At 49.9% G+C, this 13460-nt stretch overlaps 1 protein-coding gene across 2 annotated transcripts in view; it reads right to left on the minus strand.

Annotated features, from left to right (window-relative positions):
* pam (peptidylglycine alpha-amidating monooxygenase) overlaps positions 1-9931 on the minus strand; it is a 351236-nt gene extending 341305 nt beyond the window's left edge. Inside the window, exon 1 of one of the 2 annotated variants that reach the window (XM_038805182.1) lies at positions 9849-9931. The gene's annotated coding sequence lies outside the window, so the exon portion shown is untranslated. The remainder of the gene's footprint in view (positions 1-9848) is intronic. The other variant, XM_038805179.1, reaches the window with a different exon arrangement.
* Between the last annotated feature and the right edge of the window lie 3529 nt (positions 9932-13460).

A 13460-nucleotide genomic window follows, 5' to 3' on the forward strand; every position in this document is an offset into this window, starting at 1 on the left:
TGTACAGGGCTCCACCCTTGGCTTCGCCCACGACTCCTCCCCCTGGACTACTGTAAATATACCCTTGTCCAGAGCCAGCCTGCAGTTCATCGAGAGTTCAACGGGTAACAGGCTGGCTCTGTAGTAAGTAGATTAAAACCACTGTTCATATCTTAAAGCACGTGTCTAGAGAATTGATGGTTCCATCAGCAACCTACCAGTTTCCATGCAGCAATGTCAGAACATTAACTGTGTCGCTAACATCATAATTTTGTGGATAGGCTGGATGGATCAATGGTCCATCATTGTTCGTATAAGCAGCAACATGGCAGCCCACCACAACTTTTTAATAAAGGCTTTCTTCAAGCATTCAAAAGAGAACTTAATACGTTTTTGAGTGGGGTACAGGAGAAATGCATCTCCTAGTCACTGTCATCTCCTGGAACTTGACTGATTGCACTCAGGAATCAGTGAGGAAAGTTTTCGAGAGTTTCTTTTCAAAGAACAAAGAAAAGTAGAGCACAGAAACAGGCCCTTCGGCCCTCCAAGCCCGTGCCGACGATGCTGCCCGTCTAAACTAAAATCTTCTACACTTCCAGGGTCCGTATCCCTCTATTCCCGTCCTATTCATGTATTTGTCAAGATGCCCCTTAAATGTCACTATCATCCCTGCTTCCACGACCTCCTCCGGCAGCAAGTTCCAGGCACCCGCATTTTCCTAAATTGGCATACGGGTTTATGGACCCTTTTTCCTCCCCCAACAGATTGTATGATATGCTGTTGAGGAAAAGTGTGCATAAAGTGTAATATGGCAAGCTTGGCAGTCCAGCTTGTTTCCTCGTCCTTCATTCACATGATACTATTTGTACATCACAAACTTCTGGTGTTCGATCAATGCCAGAGAGGATATTTCATTGATGCCAAGATTATAGAATAAAAGGAACACTGTACCAAAAAAAATTTGCTTTTAATGCCCCTTTTTTAAAAAAGGTACAACTTGCAGCTAACTTTAGATCATTTCTAATTTTTAAAAAATATTTGTTTGAATTAAATATGTTTATGTCAATGTGGCTTGAGAAAAGGTATTGAATTGACAAAGCTGGAGCACAGAATGAAAAAATTTATTAGTGATTGCGGACCCAGCTGCTTTCCCATTAGGTTGGCTGGCCACATTTCTATGGAAAGTTAAAACTGTCTGTAGTAGGTGAGCAAAGAATACAGAAACTATGTTCACAACATATCCCAATATTTGGATACAACATACAGTAATCACCAAAGGATTACTTCTCTTCAATTAAGAGAAGAGTTGAACCAGCTCATTTTGTTTTACTAAACAACAGCCTGCTGTATCTATACATGTTCAATAAACATACATATTCCACTTATATCCAAGTTTATTTTCATTTTAAAAAGCAAAACCACTGCAATCTTACATAAAAACACAATTTAAGGTGCTAATTTCAGTAATAAAGAATGGCAGATATAGCCAATTTCAGTTTTTAAAAAAAAAGGCAAAATATGGATTGCTATAAACAACTGACTGATATGTTACTATGTTACATCAAAAATTACTCGTTTAGGAGTGAGTGATGTCACAAGCAGCTATACACAGATAAGCATTAATCTTACACAATTCCTTAAGCGCTAGTATGCCTTGTTGCCAGGCAACAAACACTAGAAAGAATCTACAGGCGGCATATCATTCAAATGCTGTAAACATGGACACTGTACAGCACATAAAAGATATGCTGATGCACACATACCCTTAGAGCCTATAACCACATATGACACAAAAAAAGACTCAGTCGAATGAGAAATAGCATCCAAAATTGAGGAATTTCATAAACTCACAATTAATCAGAACTATCTGAGGCTTTGATGCAGGACTGACACTATCGCAAAGTCTTCACATCATGTAGATAGGTTCATGAAATAGTACTTTACCTTTAAAGAGCAGCCATTCTAGAAATAAATATTTTTTAACGCTTTGCAAAATGAAAATAAAGCTAATATTTCCATGAAATTTAAAGCAGTTGCTGTTTTGTCAAATATATGCTTGCCTTCGTCCACAATTCAAACACTATGATGCTGGCATGCTCAACAGTTTTCTGTGCCCATGTCATTTCTTATCCTCTTGATGCAAAGCCTTAAAAGTCCATGTTAGAATGTTATATGCAATTCAAATGTGCTACAATATATTGAACCCATCCTGTTCCGAGAATAGTAGACTTGAGGAACAGGTTTCCGTTTCAAGAGCTGAATGTTAATTTGCTGTAATTCTATCAAATAAAGGGTGGACCTGTTTTTACCTGGGACAGAGATCACCTTGTACAAGAGGTAGGTACGAAGAGTCAATGTGATTTCCTGGATATGTTATGATCTTGTAAAGGGTGAGAGAGGAATTTTCCAGATGTTTTCTCCCTATTAGTTAACCTTTTTTAAATATGGTTTCTCAATTCCCCTGCGAGATTATTAAATTGAATCTAGGTATCAATGTCGTGAAGTAATGGCAAAGATATATGGGGCAGGCTAGATGGACTTATTGTTCTTTCCCTGTCCTGTCCATCATTTTCTTTTTACCCATTCATGGGATGAGGAGATTACTGGTAAGGCTGGCATACATTGCCTATCCCTAATTTCTGTCGATAGGTGGTAGTGAGCCACCTTTTTGAATACAACTGATTGAAATGGGGTAGTTCAACCACACTGTTGTAGGTCTGGGCTATAGATTAAGAAGCCAATCCAATAGTTTTAAAGGACACCAGTACTGATGCTATTCTTTTTACTCCAGATTCTATTTAAATACTTGAATTAAAATTCCTAAGCTGGAACGGTGGAATTTGAATTTGCCTTTGCGTCCAGGTTACCATTCAAATAACATAACCATGATGCTAGTTGTACCTGCCATTTTGCACGTAAAACTATTCAAAAATGTCAATTTCTTTTCCATGGCTTACGTCAGGTTTCAAAAAGGTGAAATTGCTAGTTTGAAGTTCTTAAAACTATAAAGAATTAGTTTTTATTTGATGACCATAATTCTCATTTTGTATTCTGCTTTGCAGCAGCACAAGTACAAATTAAACACTACAGCACTGAAGTATCTACATATCACAATAAACCTACCTTTTTAAAGACACAGATGACTAACTAACATAATTATATAAATTTGTCGGATTTAAAACTCATCAAAAGAAACATGCAAACATTTGCATAGAAATTTGGATGAAAGGAGATTCCGCAATAATTGCCTTTTCTAAACAAGACTGTTGTGACATTTCCACTGCCCCAGACTGAACAAGATACATTACACATCATGGCTGAGGATATCCAAAGAAAATAAAAGGCAAAGCCTCAACCACTGTATTAGCAAATTCCATAATAAATAACCCTCAAGTGTATTTCCTTGATCAATGTTATTTACTCAAAAATGCCAAATAAACAAATTTAAACTCCACATATTTAATAAATAAAATTAAAATCAAACAGTGAAACAGACCTGAAAACTTATGTATTGAGATTAAGTATACTCTTATGGTTTCACAATCCTCTGGCTTCTCGAACCTTGAGGCAACCAGCACCATTCTCTTTTTCCCCCTCATCTTTCTTCTCATTTTTCTTTCCCTCTCTTCCATATGTCTAGTTCCCTCGATCTCTAGCCTCTTCAATCCTGTTTCTCCCATCCACATCAATTCCTCGCCTACCCTGATCACCTCCCTCTCTCTCCCTCCACCATTTATGAAAAAAATGAAAATCGCTTATTGTCACAAGTAAGCTTCAAATGGAGTTACTGTGAAAAGCCCCTAGGCGCCACATTCCAGCGCCTGTTCGGGGAGGCTGATACGGGACCTCACCTCCTTCCTTCCCTTCCCTCAGCTCCTGCCTCCTGACTTCAATTTGCTTCCCAATCCTCTTGTTCAAACCATTATCTCCTTTCAAATCCTTCCCCCCACCCTTCACCTTCCATCATTCTTCTCCCCTCAACAATCTCCAGTCACCACATCCACCTTCCCTCCTTTCTGCTTCCAACTCCAATCCCTCTACCTCCTCACTCCATCCACCTCCCCCAGCTAACTTTCCAACCCTTCATCATGTCTCAATCTCCCCCCTCATACCTGCTTATTTCTGCCCATCCCTCCTACCCAAACACTGCTTTCTCCCATCACGCCCTCCATCTCTTTCTCGGCCCTCTCCTCTTTCCATCCACACCATATCCTTCAATCGACTCCACCCTCTTGATGTCCTCTTCATCCCCCACAATGTCCCGTGTCGACATCCTCGTCACCAGCCCTCCCAACCCTTCTTTCATCCTTCGCCATTTCGCTCCTCCTTTCCTTCTCCACATCCCCTCAATACTCTTTCTCCCCCTCCAACTCTTCCATCTTTCAACTCCTTCCCCCTGTCGCCCCTTCCACTGCCCACCTCCTGTCTTCACTCCCTGCCCTGCCCTGCCCCTTCCACCAGTCCTCAGCCACTCCGACTGGTCTCATCACCATCTTGTCCCACATCCACCATCAGTCCTCCTAGAACATCCTCCCACCATGTCCTCCATCCTCATCCTTCCCCTTCTTTGTAAGGGGAATAGACAGGCATTTCTGTGGCTGCAAACGAGACTCCAGGATGGTATGATATCTCGGAGTGGGTACAGGACATTCTGGAGGGGGAGGATTAACAGCCAGTGGTCGAGGTACACATCGGTACAAACGACATAGGTAAAAAAAGGGATGAGATCCTAAAAGCAGAATACAGGGAGCTAGGAAGGAAGTTAAGAAATCGGACCTCGAAGGTAGTGATCTCAGGATTACAACCGGTGCCACGTGCTAGTCAGAGTAGAAATGACGGGATATATAGGATGAATACGTGGCTGAAGGGATGGCGTCAGGGGGAGGGTTTCAGATTCCTGGGGCATTGGGACCGGTTCTGGGGGAGGTGGGACCTGTACAAACTGTGCGGGTTACACCTGGGCAGGACTGGCACTGATGTTCTCGGGGGGCTAGTTGCTAGATAGGTTGGGAAGGGTTTACACTAATGTGGCAGGGGGATGGGAACTGATGCAGGAAGTCGGAATGTAGTAAAACAGGGACAGAAACAAAAGGCAATAAGGGGGAAAGTGTAAGGCAGAGAAGCCATCGTCAAAAATCAAAAAGGGCGACAGTACAAGGTACAGTGACTGAGGGGAGCTCAGTGAATAGGCCCAGTAATACCAAAAGGAATAAAACGGGAAGTAAAAACATAAATGGAAAGCGACACAGCAGGTTGTTACATGAAGATATATGTTCAACGACAAGGAAAATTAGGAGAAAAGTTAAGAGGAAAAATAACTTAGGAGAGGTTACTGGTCAAGGTGTTACGATTCAAAACAGAGGTATAAAAGCCAACAGAAGTGTACTTTACCTAAATGCCCGTAGTATTCGGAATAAGGCAAATGAGTTGATGCCGCAAATCATCGTGAATGAATATGATTTAGTGGCCATTACTGAAACATGGTTAAAGGATGGTTATGACTGGGAGTTAAAAAGCCAAGAGTACCAAACTATATGGAAGGACAAAGTGGATGGTAAGGGAGGTGGTGTAGCTCTGTTATTTAAGGATGACATCCGGGCAATAGTAAGGGATGACATTGGTGCTATGGAGGATAAGGTTGAATCCAGTTGGGTGGAAATCAGGAATAGTAAGGTGAAAAAGTCACTGATAGGAGTAGTCTATAGGCCACCAAATAGTAACATTATGGTGGGGCAAGCAATAAACAAAGAAATAACCGATGCATGGAGAAATGGTACAGCAGTTATCATGGGGGATTTTAATCTACATGTCGATTGGTTTAACCAGGTCGGTCAACGCAACCTTGAGTCGGAGTTTATAGAATGTATCTGCGATAGTTTCCTAGAACAGTATGTAATCGAACCTACGAGGGAACAAGCAGTCATAGATCTTGTCCTGTGTAATGAGACAGGATTGATTCATGATCTCATAGTTAGGGATCCTCTCGGAAGGAGCGATCACAATATAGTGGAATTTAAAATACAGATGGAGGATGAGAAGGATAAAGTCAAACACTAGTGTTTTGTGCTTAAACAATGGGATGAGAGAGAGCTATCTAAGGTAGACTGGGAGCAAAGGCTTTATGGTGAAACAGTTGAGGAACAGTGGAGTACCTTCCAAGTGATTTTCACAGTGCTCTGCATAAGATAAAGATGCATGGCATTAAGGGTAAAGTAGTAGCATGGATAGAGGATTGGTTAATTAATAGAAAGCAAAGAGTTGGGATTAATGGGTGTTTCTCTGGTTGGCAATCAGTAGTTAGTGGTGTCCCTCAGGGATCAGTGTTGGGCCCCACAGTTGTTCACAATTTACATAGATGATATGGAGTTGGGGACCAAGGGCAATGTGTCCAAGTTTGCAGACGACACGAAGATGAGTGGTAAAGCAAAAAGTGCAGAGGATACTGGAAATCTGCAGAGGGATTTGGATAGGTTAAGTGCATGGGCTAGGGTCTGGCAGATGGAATACAATGTTGACAAATGTGAGGTTATCCATTTTGGTAGGAATAGCAGCAAAAGGGATTATTATTTAAATGATAAAATATTAAAACATGCTGCTGCGCAGAGAGACCTGGGTGTGTGAGTGCAATAGTCACAAAAAGTTGGTTTACAGGTGCAACAGGTGATTAAGGCGGCAAATGGAATTTTATCCTTCATTGCTAGAGGGATGGAGTTTAAGACTAGGGAGGTTATGCTGCAATTGTATAAGATGTTAGTGAGGCCATATCTGGAGTATTGTTTTCAGTTTTGGTCTCCTTACCTGAGAAAGGACGTACTGGCGCTGAAGGGTGTGCAGAGGAGATTCACTAGGTTAATCCCAGAGTTGAAGAGGTTGGATTATGAGGACAGGTTGAGTAGTCTGGGACTGTACTCGTTGGAATTTAGAAGGGTAGGGGGGGGATCTTATAGAAACATATGAAATTATGAAGCGAATAGGTAGGATAGATGCGGGCAGGTTGTTTCCACTGGCGAGTGAAAGCAGAACTAGGGGGCATAGCCTCAAAATAAGGCGAAGTACATTTAGGACTGAGTTTAGTAGGAACTTCTTCACCCAAAAGGGTTGCGAATCTATGGAATTCCCTGCCAAGTGAAGCACGAGACTCCTTCATTAAATGTTTTTAAGATAAAGATAGGTAGTTTATTTGAAGAATAAAGGGATCAATGGTTCTGATGTTCAGGCCGGCAAGTGGATCTGAGTACACAAAAGATCAGCCATGATCTCATTGAATGGCGGAGCAGGCTCGAGGGGCGAGAAGGCCTATTCCTGCTCCTAGTTTTTAGGTTCCCCAGCTCTCTCACGTTCTTCTGTCCTTTAGCGAATCCCCCTTCTCCATTCCTGCCGACACCCCCTCACCGCCTTTCTCTTCCAGCTCCACCCCCATGTCCCCCTTCGCTCCTCGTCAACCCCTTTTCTCTTCCAGCTCCACCTTCTACACAAGCTCCTCCCAACACACACCCCACCTCTCGCTCTTCCCAGCTCCTGCAAGACCCCCTACTGCTCCAGACGCACCCCAACTCCCCTCTGCTCCAGCTCCTCCGACACACCCCGCACGGTGCCACAATAGTTAGCACTGCTGCTTCACAGCACCAGGAACCTGGGTTCAATTCCTGCTCTGGGTGACTGTCTGTGTGGAGTCTGCACTTTCTCGTGTCGGTGTGGGTTTCTTCCGGATGCGCCGGTTTCCACCCACAGTCCAAAGATGTGCAAGTTAGGTGCATTAGCCATGATCAATTTCCCCTTAGTGCCCAAAGATCCCCCTCCCGTTGCCCCCCCATCTCTCCAGCACCCCATCTCTCCCACCAACCCTCCCCTGTTGCCCTTCTCTCCCCACCCCTCCCCCTTTTTTCTCCCCCACCCCCCTCATCCCCCCCTCTCACACTCCGCATCCCCCTTGTCCCCCTTACTGTCCCTCTCGTCACTCTCCCATTCCCCCATCACTGTCCCCCACTCACTGTCCTCTTCCCCCCCTCCAGTCCCACATTTCCCCCCGTCCTCTCCACTACCCCCCTCCGTCTCCCCACTTCACATACCCACCTGTTGCCCCCCTCTCCCCTCCCCTCCCCTCCCCACCCCTTTCCTCAATCTTCACCTCCACATCTCAGCCTTTCCCCTTCCCCGGTCCACACTCTCCCCTGTCCTCCCTCCCGTGTCCACTCTCCTCGCCCCCATCCCCTGTCCACTCTCCTCCCCCCCCATCCCCTGTCCACTCTCCTCCCCCCCATCCCGTCCACTCTCCTCCCCCCCTCCCCTCTCCACTCTCCTCCCGCCCCTCCCCTGTCCACTCTCCTCCCCCCCCCCTTCCCTGTCCACTCTCCTTCCCCCCATCCCCTGCCCACTCTCCTCCCCCCCTCCCCTGTCCACTCTCCTCCCCCCTCCCCTGGCCACTCTCCCCCCCCCCCCCTGTCCAATCTCCTCCCCCCTCCCTGGCCACTCTCCCCCCCTCCCCTGTCCAATCTCCTCCCCCCCTCCCCTGTCCCATCTCCTCCCCCCCCCTCCCCTGTCCAATCTCCTCCCCCCCCCTCCCCTGTCCAATCTCCTCCCCCCCCCTCCCCTGTCCACTCTCCTCCCCCCTCTTCCCGTCCACTCTCCTCCCCCCCCTCCCGTCCACTCTCCCTCCCCCCCCTCCCCTGTCCACTCTCCTCCCCCCCACTTCCACCTGCCTCCCCCCTCCCCCCCTCCCCTGTCCACTCTCCCCCCCTCCCCTGTCCACTCTCCTCCCCCCCTCCCCTGTCCACTCTCCTCCCCCCCTCCCCTGTCCACTCTCCTCCCCCCTCCCCTGTCCCTCTCCCCCCCCTCCCCTGTCCACTCTCCTCCCCCCTCCCCTGTCCACTCTCCTCCCCCCCCCTCCCCTGTCTACTCCTCCCCTCCCCCCTGTCCACTCTCCTCCGCCCCCTCCCCTGTCCACTTCCTCCTCCCCCCCCCCCTGTCCACTCTCTCCCCCCCCCCTGTCCACTTCTCCCCCCCCCGTCCACTCTCTCCTCCCCCCCGTCCACTCTCTCTCCCCCCCCGCACTCTCTCCCCCCCCCGTCCACTCCCTCCCCCCCCGTCCACTCCATCTCCTCCCCCCCCCCGTCCTCTCTCCCCCCCCCCCTTCCACTCTCTCCCCCCCCCCCCCCCGTCCACTCTCCTCCCCCCCCGTCCACTCTCTCCCTCCCCCCCCCCCTGTCCACTCTCTCTCCCCCCCCTGTCCACTCTCTCCTCCCCCCCCTGTCCCCTCCGCCCCCCCCCTTTCCCTCTCCCCTCCCCCCCCCCTGTCCACACTCCCCCCCCCCCCGTCCACCTCCTCCCCCCCCTGTCCACTCTCTCCTCCCCCCCCCTTCTGTCCACTCTCTCCTCCCCCCCCCTTCTGTCCACTCTCTCCTCCCCCCCCCTTCTGTCCACTCTCTCCCGTCCCCCCCCCCCCCTTCTGTCCACTCTCTCCTCCCCCCCCCCGTCCACTCTCTCCTCCCCCCCCCCCCCCTTCTGTCCACTCTCTCCTCCCCCCCCCCCCTTCTGTCCACTCTCTCTCCCCCCCCTTCTGTCCACTCTCTCCTCCCCCCCCCCCTTCTGTCCACTCTCTCCTCCCCCCCCCTTCTGTCCACTCTCTCCCTCCCGGCCCCCTCCCGTCCTCAAGTTGTTTGAAGTTTTAGGTTTCATTCTGCCTGCGTTTTTCTGCTGGGAAGTTGAAATGTACAAAGTAAATAAAGGCGGAGTGGCCGAGCCATCTCTCCCCGGTCTCTCACTCAGTGAGCGCCCCCCGCCCCCGCCCCCGCCGCCCCCCGGGTCCGGTCACCAGCCGGCTGGCACCCGCTCTGAGTACCCGCGGCAGTTTGCTGGCAGATTGTTCTCACCCTCGTTCGCGCCGCCACCTCCGCTTCTCGTGTCGCCGAGCTGCCCAACCGGTCGGGGCTGGGCGGGTGGGGGCGGGACTGGGCTGGAAGGGGAGGGTGACGTAGGAGTAGGCGGTCTTTCCAAACGTCATTGGGTTCCCTGCATGTGAGGAAGAAAGAAAGTTGATCAATTCATTGTATTGGCTTTCCTGCCACAGCTGAATCGAAAACATGGCACAAGTGGGTCGGAATCAAGGGCTCTGCTGCAAGATGTAGATATTACAATAAATCTACCCTTTACCATCTTTGCTATAAGGAGAACAAAGTTAGCTTCTAGCTATCAACATCCTAACTGTTATCATTGACCAGCAACTGAACCGGCAACTCACCTCATGACCCCCAAAAGCCTCTCCACAAGGCATAAGTCAGGAGGGAAATGGAATACTCTCCATTTGCCTGGATGAGTACAGCCTCTACGACACTTAAGAAATTCAACACCATCCAGGACAAAGCAGCCCACTTGATTGCTCCCCCTTCCACAAACATTCAATCCCTCCGCCACCGATGAACAGTGGCAGCCGTGTGTACCATGTACATGATGCACTGCAGGAAATTACCAAGGTTCATTAGGCAGCACATTCCAATCCCACAACCACTGTCATCTAGAAGACAAGAGCAGTTGATACCTTGAAACACCACTACCTGGAGGTTCCATCCAAGCCACATACCATTCGGACTTGGAAATATATCACCATTCATTCACTGTTGCTGGATCAAAATTTAGAAATTTTCTCTATAACAGCAATGCTGGTATGCTACATCTCAGGGACTACACTGGTTCAAGAAGGCAGCTCACCACCACCTTCTCAAGGACAACTAGGGATGAGCAATAAATGCTGGCCCAGATAGCAAGGCCCTGTAAATACATTTTAAAAAAACCTCTCCTGTGATGACTTAGACCAGGTCTTTGAGATTGGCCAATTAGAATACGAGTTCCCTGATTAGTGGCCCAATCAGGGAAGCCCTTTCTCTGCATATAACAGGGAGTGTCAGATCCTCTGCTTTCTGAATGCAGATAGCAGATGAAATGTACCTGGTTGTTTGGTGGGTTTGCAAATAAAAGGAATTCTGGTGAAGAAACTTCTGCCTCTGAACTTATTACACTCCACCAAACAGAAGTAACACATCCCCTAGGTGCAATTCCTTCTGCACGCCCTCAGACGCCATGACATCTTTTTTAAAATATGGGCTAGGATTCTCTGACCCCGGCCGGGTCAGAGAATCCCCGGGGGAGGCATGAATCCTGCCCCGCTGCCCTGACGCCGGCTGCCCTATTCTCTGGTGCTGTTTTTTGGGTGGCGGTGGGATTCCCGCCACGCCGGTTGGGGGCTGTTGACACCCCCCCCCCCCCCCCCCACCCCCGGCGATTCTCTGGACTCTGATGGGCTGAGTGACTGTCCAGTTTTGTAGCCCACTGGTGTGACTTACTCACCTCACGCATGGTGGGACCTGGCAGGTAAGTGTGCAGGGGCGGTCCTCGGAGGGACGTGGGGGGACCAGAGCCTCGGGAGGGCCCCCACAGTGGCCTGGCTCACGATCGGGTCCTACCGATCTGCGTGCGAGATTGATCCTGGGGGGGGGGGGGGGGGGGGACATCATTCCTTCAGGCCGGGCCCCTGCTGGGCTCCGCCATATTGCCTGTGGGCTGGCGTGGAGAAGAGAACCCCCCCGTGCAGCGTGACAATAGGCCAGCTGGTCTGCACATGTGTGGAAATATGCCGGCTATTCTGCACATGTGTGAGATCACACTGACCGTTCTGCGCATGTGTGAACTCGTGCCGGCCCTTTGGCATCAGCTGGAATGGTGCCAACCCCTCCACTGTCCACCCAGCCCCCGAAAGTTTAGAGAATGCCTCACTTTTGGGGGCTGTTGACACCGGAGTGGTTGGTGCCGGTTTTCCCACTGGCATGGGGACCTAGTCCCCAGAAGGGAGAATCCCGCTCATGGTGTCCAGAATTGGATGCAACATCCCTTCTGCTACTAAGAAAATCTGCAATCCTCACCGGCTCTGGCCTACATGTGATTCCAGATACGCAGCAATGTGGTTGACGGTGAAATAGCCTAGAGACCCACTTAGTTGTATCAAACCACTACAAAGTCAAAAGGGTAAAACCGGACCGACCACCCAGCATCACCCAGGCACTGGAAACGACAATGGCAAACCCAGCCCTGTCGATCCTGCAAATTCTTCCTCCGCAACATCTGGGGGCTTGTGTCAATATTGGGAGAGCTGTCCAGCAGCCTAGTCAAGCAACAGCCTGATAGTCATACTGACAGAATCATACATTACAGATTTTGGGCGGGATACTCCGCTCCCGCGCCGTACCGGAGAATCGCCAGGGGGCAGCGTGAATCCCGCCGCCGATTCTCCGGTCCGAATTCTCCTGCGCTGGGGTTTTGGCGGGGGCGGGAATTGTGCCTCGCCGGCCGCTGGCAACGCCCCTCCGGCGATTCTCCGGCCTGCGATGGGCCAAGCAGCCGCCCATTTTAGGCTGGTCCCGCTGGCATAAATTAGACCTGGTACTTGCCGGTGGGACCTGGCTCTTCCTGTGGCCTCCAGGTTCCTCGGAGGGGGGGGGGGGGGGGGGGGGACGCGGGGGGATCTGGGGTGGGGGCACTCTTTCCTTTTGCGCTGGTTGGCGCAACGTCAAGCTCCTTCCGCACCGGTTGGTGCTGCGCCAACCTCCCCGGCGCCGGCCTAGCCCCTTCTTCACCTTCTGGGCGGCCTGATGCCGGAGTGGTTCATGCCACCCCTCAGCGCCATGTCTGCCCGCCCGGGAGGGGAGAATCCCACCTAATGTTCCAGACACCACTATCACCATCTCTGGGTGTGTCCTGTTCTACCGGCAGGACTGACCCAGCAGAGGTAGTGGCACATTGGTATACAGTCAGGGGGGAGTTGACCTGAGTGTCCTCAACATTGACTCTGCACCCCATGAAGTCTCATGGCTTCAGGTCAAATATGGGCAACGGAATCTCCTGCTGATTACCACATACCATCCGCCCTCAGGTGATGAATCAGCATTCCTCCATGTTGAACACCACTTGGAGGAGGCACTGAGGGTGGCATGGGCATAGAATGTACTCTGGGTAGGGGACTTCAACGTCCAGCACCAAGAGTGGCTCAGAAGCACCACTACTGATTGAGCTGGCAAGGTGCTAAAGGACATAACTACTGGACTGGGTCTGTGGCAGGTGGTGAGAACTAACAATTGGGAAAAGCATACTAGCGCTCATCCTCACCAGCCTGCCTGCCGCAGATGCATCTGTCCATGAAAGTATCGGTAGGAGTGACCAACGCACAGTCCTTGGGGAGACAAAGTCCACTGTGTTGTACAATACTACCATCATGCTAAATTGGATAGATTCAGAACATGATCGAGCACCTCAAGATGGGCATTCATGAGGAGCTGTGGCCCATTAGCAGCAGCACAATTGTCCTCAACTACAAGCTGTAACCCATTGGCCTGGCATATTCCCCCACTCGACCACAACCACTAAATCAGGGAATCAACCCTGATTCAAAAGAGTGCCGGAGAGCATGCCAGCACAGCACCAGGCATAGCTAAAAA

This window comes from Scyliorhinus canicula, chromosome 8, assembly GCF_902713615.1.
Source record: "Scyliorhinus canicula chromosome 8, sScyCan1.1, whole genome shotgun sequence".
Classification (NCBI taxonomy): domain Eukaryota; kingdom Metazoa; phylum Chordata; class Chondrichthyes; order Carcharhiniformes; family Scyliorhinidae; genus Scyliorhinus; species Scyliorhinus canicula.